At 47.9% G+C, this 6,808-nt stretch overlaps 1 long non-coding RNA gene across 1 annotated transcript; it reads left to right on the forward strand.

Annotated features, from left to right (window-relative positions):
• The first annotated feature begins 4,267 nt into the window (after nt 1-4,267).
• Nucleotides 4,268-5,694, forward strand: LOC110194862 (uncharacterized). The gene is made up of 2 exons (XR_002320814.2): nt 4,268-4,472; nt 4,671-5,694. It is a non-coding gene; the product is annotated as an uncharacterized LOC110194862 (long non-coding RNA).
• The last annotated feature ends 1,114 nt before the right edge of the window (nt 5,695-6,808 follow it).

Raw genomic sequence — 6,808 nt, forward strand, 5'->3', positions numbered from 1 at the left:
TTCTCCTTGACTTCTCTGCAGCCTTTGACACTACTGATCATTCCTTGACACTCTTCTTTCTGGGTTGTTGGGACCCCCCTCTCACTCTCTCCTGGTCCTCCTCCTCCCTCTCTGACCATTCCTCCTCTGTCTCCTTTGCTGGATTCTCCTCTGGATCACACCCTCTAACCACAGATGTCCCTCAGGGTCCTCTACTGGTCCTTTTCTCTTCTCCACCTATACCACTTCCCTTAGTGACCTCATCATCTTCCATAGATTTAATTATCATCTATGCTGATGATTCTCAAAACTGTATATCCAGTCCTAACCTCTCTCCAGAATTCAGTTTGCCATCACTTACTGACTTACTGCCTTTTGGACATCTTGACCTAAGTGTCTCATAGGCATCTCAAACTCCACATGTCCAAAACTGAACTCATTACCCTTTCCAAAATCCCTTTCCTCCTCTGAACTTCCTTATTACTGTTGAAGGCACTATCACCCTTCCAGTTAGCCAGGTTGGCAACCTAGCATCCTTAATGACTTACTCTCGCCCAAATGCATAATCCATTGTCAAAGCTTGTCATCTCCTTCTTCAGAACATCTCTCACGTATATCCCCTTCCCTCCATCCACAGAGTCACCCCCCTAATTCAAGACCTCACTCGCACAGGACAATTGCAATAGTTTTCTAATTATCTCTCCGTCTCAGTTCTCTCCCCATTCCCTGTATGTTCCACTCAGTTGCCAGAGTAATTTTTATAAAGGACTCAAAATAAAATGCAGCTGGGACACAAGTCCAGCAAGAATTCCCGGAAAAGTTATAAGCAAGTGTTAAAGAAGGCACTAAGAAATCATTTTAAATTTAATTATTTAAATTTATTTTAAAATCCAAATGAAAGCGAGGAACAAATGGAAAAGAAGCAAGAGCTAGGAAAGAAAGAAAAAGAGAAATAACAGCTTTTTAAAAGTTCAATGAAGAAAATAACTCCTTGATAATTAGAATTCACCTAATGGAAGCTAGCAACTCCATGAGACATCAGGGAATAATAAAACAAAATCAAAAGATTGAAAAGATAGAAGAAAATATGAAATATCTCATAGGAAAAACAACTGATCTGTAAAAGAGATTGAGGAGAGAAAATTTAAGAATCAATGGACTCGGGGGCAGCTGGGTGGCACGGTGGATAGAGCACCAGCCCTGGAGTCAGGTAGACCTGAGTTCAAATCCGGCCTCAGACACATAACACTTACTAGCTGTGTGACTCTGGGCAAGTCACGTAACCCCCAATTACCTCATTAAAAAAAAAAAAAGAATCAATGGACTCCTTGAAAGCTATGAACAAAAAAAAAATGCCCAGATATCATATTTCAAGAAATCATCAAGAAAAGTATCCAAATATCTTAGAACCAGAAGGCAAAAGTAGAAAATGAAAGTTATCTCCTGAAAGAAATCCCAACATGGAAACTCCCAGAAATATCACAGCCAAATAGGAAAAAAATATTGCAAGCAACCAGAAAGAAAGAATGCAAGTACTGAAGAGACATAATCAGAATCACACAAGATTTGGAGAACACCACCTAAAGAAACAGAGGGATTAGAATATAATATTTTAGAAGGCAAAAGATATGGTAGACCTGCAGCCAAGACAAATCTACCCAACAAAACTGAGTGTAATGTGATGGGGGAGAAAATGGATCTTTAACTAAATAGGGGACTTCCAAGCAATCCTGATAAAAAGATCAGAGCTGAGTAGAAAATGTGACATGCAAAGATGAGAGTCAAGAGAAGCATGAAAAGGTAAACATGAGTGAGAAATCATAAGCACGGTTAAAGCGTTAATATTCTTGTATGGGGAGGTGTAGCCCCTCAGAGCTTTATCATCACCAGGGGCCAGAGAGGAAATCTCATTGGGCAGAGGGCCTGGCTGCGATTCTGCTGTGCTTGGATGATCTCCAAAGAAGAGTGGCATGGGGGGTAGCTAGGTGGCACAGTGGAGGGGCAGCGAGGCGGCGCAGCAGATAGAGCACCGGCCCTAAAGTCAGGAGGACCTGAGTTCAAATCCAGCCTCAGACCAAACACTTGACACTAGCTGTGTGACCCTGAGCAAGTCACTTAACACCATTGCCTTTAAAAAAAAAAAAAGAATGGCATGGGTAGGAAAGAGGAGAGCGTGGGAGTGGAGGAGGGACAGGAAGAATGGAGAAATTATCACTGTAAGGAGGGACTTCTCAGCAATCAACTGTCTTTCTAGACAATTTCATCCATAAAGGGGATTCATTATCGTCCCTTTGTTGATGAAGCCCAAATCTCTCTCTCTGCCTGGAGCTCCAGACCTAAACCTCCAAACTCCCTCTGGACATCTCCCATGAACATCTCCTAGGTGTCTCAGACTGGACACTCTCTTCCCTGCTAAACCTGCCCCTCCTCCAAACATTCCTGCCTCTGTTGAAGATGCCATCATCTTCCTGTCACCCAGCCTTATCGTTCCACAAGGACCTCACAGGCCGCCTATTCCATCACCTTGGTTTCACAACAAGGAAACAGACGAGGGAGATGGAGCGCTTTGCCTGAAGTCATGCAGTCAGTAAAGGCCAGAGCTGGTCAGTGAGCCCACGTCCTCTGACTCCCAGCTGAGGTCTCTCGTCCACTGGAGCAGAGCACACCACACCGCTTCTACGTTTGCCCCCTCAGGACCCTCGTTAGCCATTTAGGCTAAATCTTCTCTTGCAACATCTCCCCCGACTCCGCTCATAAGGCCACTGCCCTCTCCAAGCTCCTGCCCTAGGGATCTCCTGTTTACTTTCGACCCGCACCCCATGCCAAAGTGATATTCCTAAAATACACATCTGGCCAGGTGACCATTCCAGCCTGCCATTGGCTGGGGAGGTTGCAAGAAGAATTCTTTTGGGGTGTGGGTTGGCAGCCTTGGTACCTGTCAACTCCCCAATTGTGCTGTGACCAGTCACTTCTTCACTCAAGAAGCTCCAATGACTCCCTTCTGCCTTTTCAGACTTATTGTACATCTCCCCAATACACAGTCCATGTCTTAGCCAAACTGGCTTACTTACTGGGTTCAGTTCCTGCCTCCCCACCTTTGCCCTGACTGTCCCCCATGCCCAGAGTGCCCTCCCTCCTCCCCAAGGCTCAGCTCAGAAGCCATCTCCCTGTTGAGTACTTTCCCAGGCCCCCAGCTGCTCCTGCACTCCTTGTCTCTCCCTTCAAAATCACTGTGTATTTCCATTGTTGGTGTAGACATGTTGTTTCCTCCCCTGCCCCGGTAGAATATAAACTCCTTGAGGGCAAGAACTGTTTTGTTTTTGTCATTTTATCCCCAAAATGGAGTAGAGTGCCTGGCACATAGTAGGTAGGAATGAAGGAAGGAAGGAAAAAAGGAAGGAAAAAAGGAGGCAGGGTGGGTGAAAGGAAAGGAAGGAGGGAGAGAAGGAAGGAGGGAGGGAAGGAAGGAAGGAAGGAGGTTGGAAGGAAAGGAGAAAAGGAGGGAGGAAGGGAGGAAGAGAGGAAGGAAGAAAGGAAGGAAGGGAGGGAGGGAGGGAGGAAGAGAGGAAGGAAGGAAGGAAGGAAGGAAGGGAGGGAGGGAGGGAGGGAGGGAGGAAGGAAGGAAAGAAAGAAAGAAGGAAGGAAGGGAGGGAGGAAAGAAGGAAGGGAGGGAGGAAGGGAGGAAGGGAGGAAGGGAGGAAGGAGGGAGGGAGGAAGGAAGGGAGGGAGGAAAGAAGGAAGGGAGGGAGGAAGGGAGGAAGGGAGGAAAGGAGGAAGGAAGGGAGGAAGGGAAGGAGGGAGGGAGGAAGGAAGAGAGGAAGGTTGAAAGGAAAGGAAGGAAGGCAGGCAGGCAGGAAGGAAGGGGTGGGGGGTTGGCTGGCTTTTGCCCCCATCCAGGCTCGCTCCCACGAGCCGCGATGGCCCTTCTCTCCGCCCGCCCAAGGCACCCTGCCCGCCAGCTTCCTCAGCAGGCAGCAGACAGGCTGGCTCAGTGCCTGAGCATCGCCTGGGCCTGACATATTTTGGGCAGAGGCGTGGGGGAGAGGGAGCCATGTGGCTGATGTTAGTAAACAGTCTCTTGCACAGGCTGGCGGCCACCATGGGCAGGCAGCAGGAGGGTGATTAGCTGGCAGATCACACTGGACGGATGGGGCTGCCGGGCGGGGACAAGAGACAGGCCAGAAGCGAGCAGCTGCTCCAGTTGCCATGGAGACGGGAAGCTGAACAATGAGGCTCCAATCCAGCATGTCAGGCGCTGGTGAAAGGCGCCCACCACACCCAGCCCCCACCCCCTTGCCCCGGACACCAGCCTGGACCTCCCAGGCCTCCCCAGGGAGGAGAGAGGAGCCAGCCAGCCCGGGGGGGGGGGTGAGGAGAGGGAGTGGAGAGCCCAGCCCCATTACTCAAAAACTGGCCAATGGGTTGCCTGGGATTAATGCTGGAAGATCCCCTAGCGACCATCTAGACGGTTTCTCCTTCTTCCCATTTTACAGGTGAGCGAGCCGAGGCATCGAGGGGGGAGAAGGAGCGTGACTTTGTCGCAAGAGAAGCCACGGGGCGTGGGGAGGGCGGGGAATAAAACCTGGGTTCTAGTCTGACTTCTCACCAAAGAACCCTTCGTGCGACCGACCGCGAATCAAGTGGCTACTAGTCTTGTGTGGTCTAAATTCTAGTATTCTGTGCTTCCCTAGGGCCAGGACCGGAGCTCGAAGGCAGGCACGCAGCCGCCAAGCCAGGGCTCTCTCCATCACCATGGATTGACCCGGTTTGTCTCCTCTCCCACCCTGAAGCTGCCCTTTACTTTCTGTGTCCTCAGAATGCCACCTCAGAGCAGGGAACAGAGAGCAGCGGAAATGAGCGCCCTCTCCCCATTCCCCCCAAAAAGAAATAGGACGACCCTCGGAACAAAGGATGTCAGATGTGGGAAAGACCTTGGAACAGGGAGCAGAGAGGGTCAGAGCTGGACTTCCCACTACAAAGTCCCGAGGACGCAGGAGTCAGTGTCCTGGAAGATCTCCAGGGAAGAGAAGCTGCCGCCTCCCAAGAGAAGCCCATCCCACTTTCCTAGGGCTCTATAAACTTGACTCGACTCTGCATCTCCTTCCCTTTGCTCCCAGTGTCCCAGTTCTGGAACCAAGCAGAGTAAGTGAATTCTCTTCCACATGACCCACCTTCAAATACTGGAAGGCTGCCACCATGTTCAACTAAGTCATTTTCTAGAAACATTCATTATTATTATTGTTATTATTATATCCCCCTGGAGTCTTTTTGTCAGTCTAAACACTTCTAATATCTCCAACAGATCCTCTATGTAAAGGTTGTTATTTTTTAAATTTAAATGTCCTCAATTAACAAAAATCCACCTGCTCCTCCCTCCCCATCGGAAAAGAAAAACAGAAACCATGTAACAAAACTTCACAAGCTACAAATGCCCACATTGGCTGTGTCCACGAAATATATGTCTCATCTGAATTCTGAGCCCTCATCTACCCATCATTCTATCAGCAACCAAGCAGCTTGTTTCATGATCGGTCCTTTGGACTCCTGTTCCTCTTTATGTCGATCAGAGTTCTTAGATCTTTCAAAGTGGTTTGTTTTTACACTGTATGTCATTGTATAAATGGTACTCACTTCACTCTGAATCAGTATGCAAAAATCTCTCATATAGATAGATAGATAGATAGATAGATAGATAGATAGATAGATAGATAGATAGATAAAAACATTCAGCCATTCCCAAGTAATGGACAACTCCTTCATTTCCAGGTGTTTGCCACCCCAAAAAGAGGGGCTCTGAGTGTATTTGTACAGATGGCTCCTTTTCCTCCTCCTTTGATCTCAGGTAAAAGCCTAAGAGTTAACAGCTCCATCATCGTGCATTATCATACATTGATATGCCTTTTTTGCCAAAGTCCCTCCAACATTTATCATTTGGTCAGTTTTCTCACTCTGAGAAGTGTGTGGTCTAATCTAAGAGTTGCTTTAATTTGCTCATGATTTGGAACATTCTTTCATGTAGCTTCAGCAGTTTAGATTTCTTCTGAAAATTTCCTGTTTATATCTTTGACCATTTTTCAACTTAAGAATATAGGGTTTGTTTCATCCTTGTCCCCCCAATTCCAAGCCCACTTCATGGTACAAAGTCGATGCCTGATGAATCTTGGTTGATTAATTGATGTGGCTGGAAGTCAAGACCCTTCAACACTCTGGTTGACCTCCTCTGGACACTCTCCAGCTCATCAACGCCCTACCTACACCTTGGTGCCCAAACTGAACATGGCACTCCATGGATATAGTCCAATGAGGGCAGAGCACAGTAAAACAGTCACCTTCCTCTGACTGGTAGCTTGGTCTCAAGATGGCATCAGCCTTCTTGTAGACCACATCCCACCAATGACCCCTACTGGGCCGCCCTTTGGACCTGACTGCATTCCATTCTTTCATTTCAGTTCAGCAAACAGTAAATACAGGTTCTTGTCATGTGCACTGAGAGGACAAAGATGACAAATGTCACAGTCTTGACTTCAAGGAACAGATGAATGGCAGGGACACACACACTCACACATACACACCAGAATGGGAAAAAAAAAAGCTAGCACAGGATGAGGGCAGCAAAGTAGTCTATGACAATCTGAGGAGAGAGAAATGACTGTGTCCATGAAGGAATCAAGGAGGGCTTCTGGGGGAGGTCACACCTGGGCTGAACCATGAAGGCAAAGACTGACAGGTAAAGCTGGGGCTGGGGAGAGGGACTGGCCAACTAGGTGTGCACAGATATAAGAGGGAAATCCTCAGAACTGTCCGCGGTGTAAGATGTATGCAGTGGAGA

This window comes from Phascolarctos cinereus, unplaced genomic scaffold (assembly GCF_003287225.1).
Source record: "Phascolarctos cinereus isolate Bilbo 61053 unplaced genomic scaffold, phaCin_HiC Scaffold_2;HRSCAF=192, whole genome shotgun sequence".
NCBI lineage: Eukaryota > Metazoa > Chordata > Mammalia > Diprotodontia > Phascolarctidae > Phascolarctos > Phascolarctos cinereus.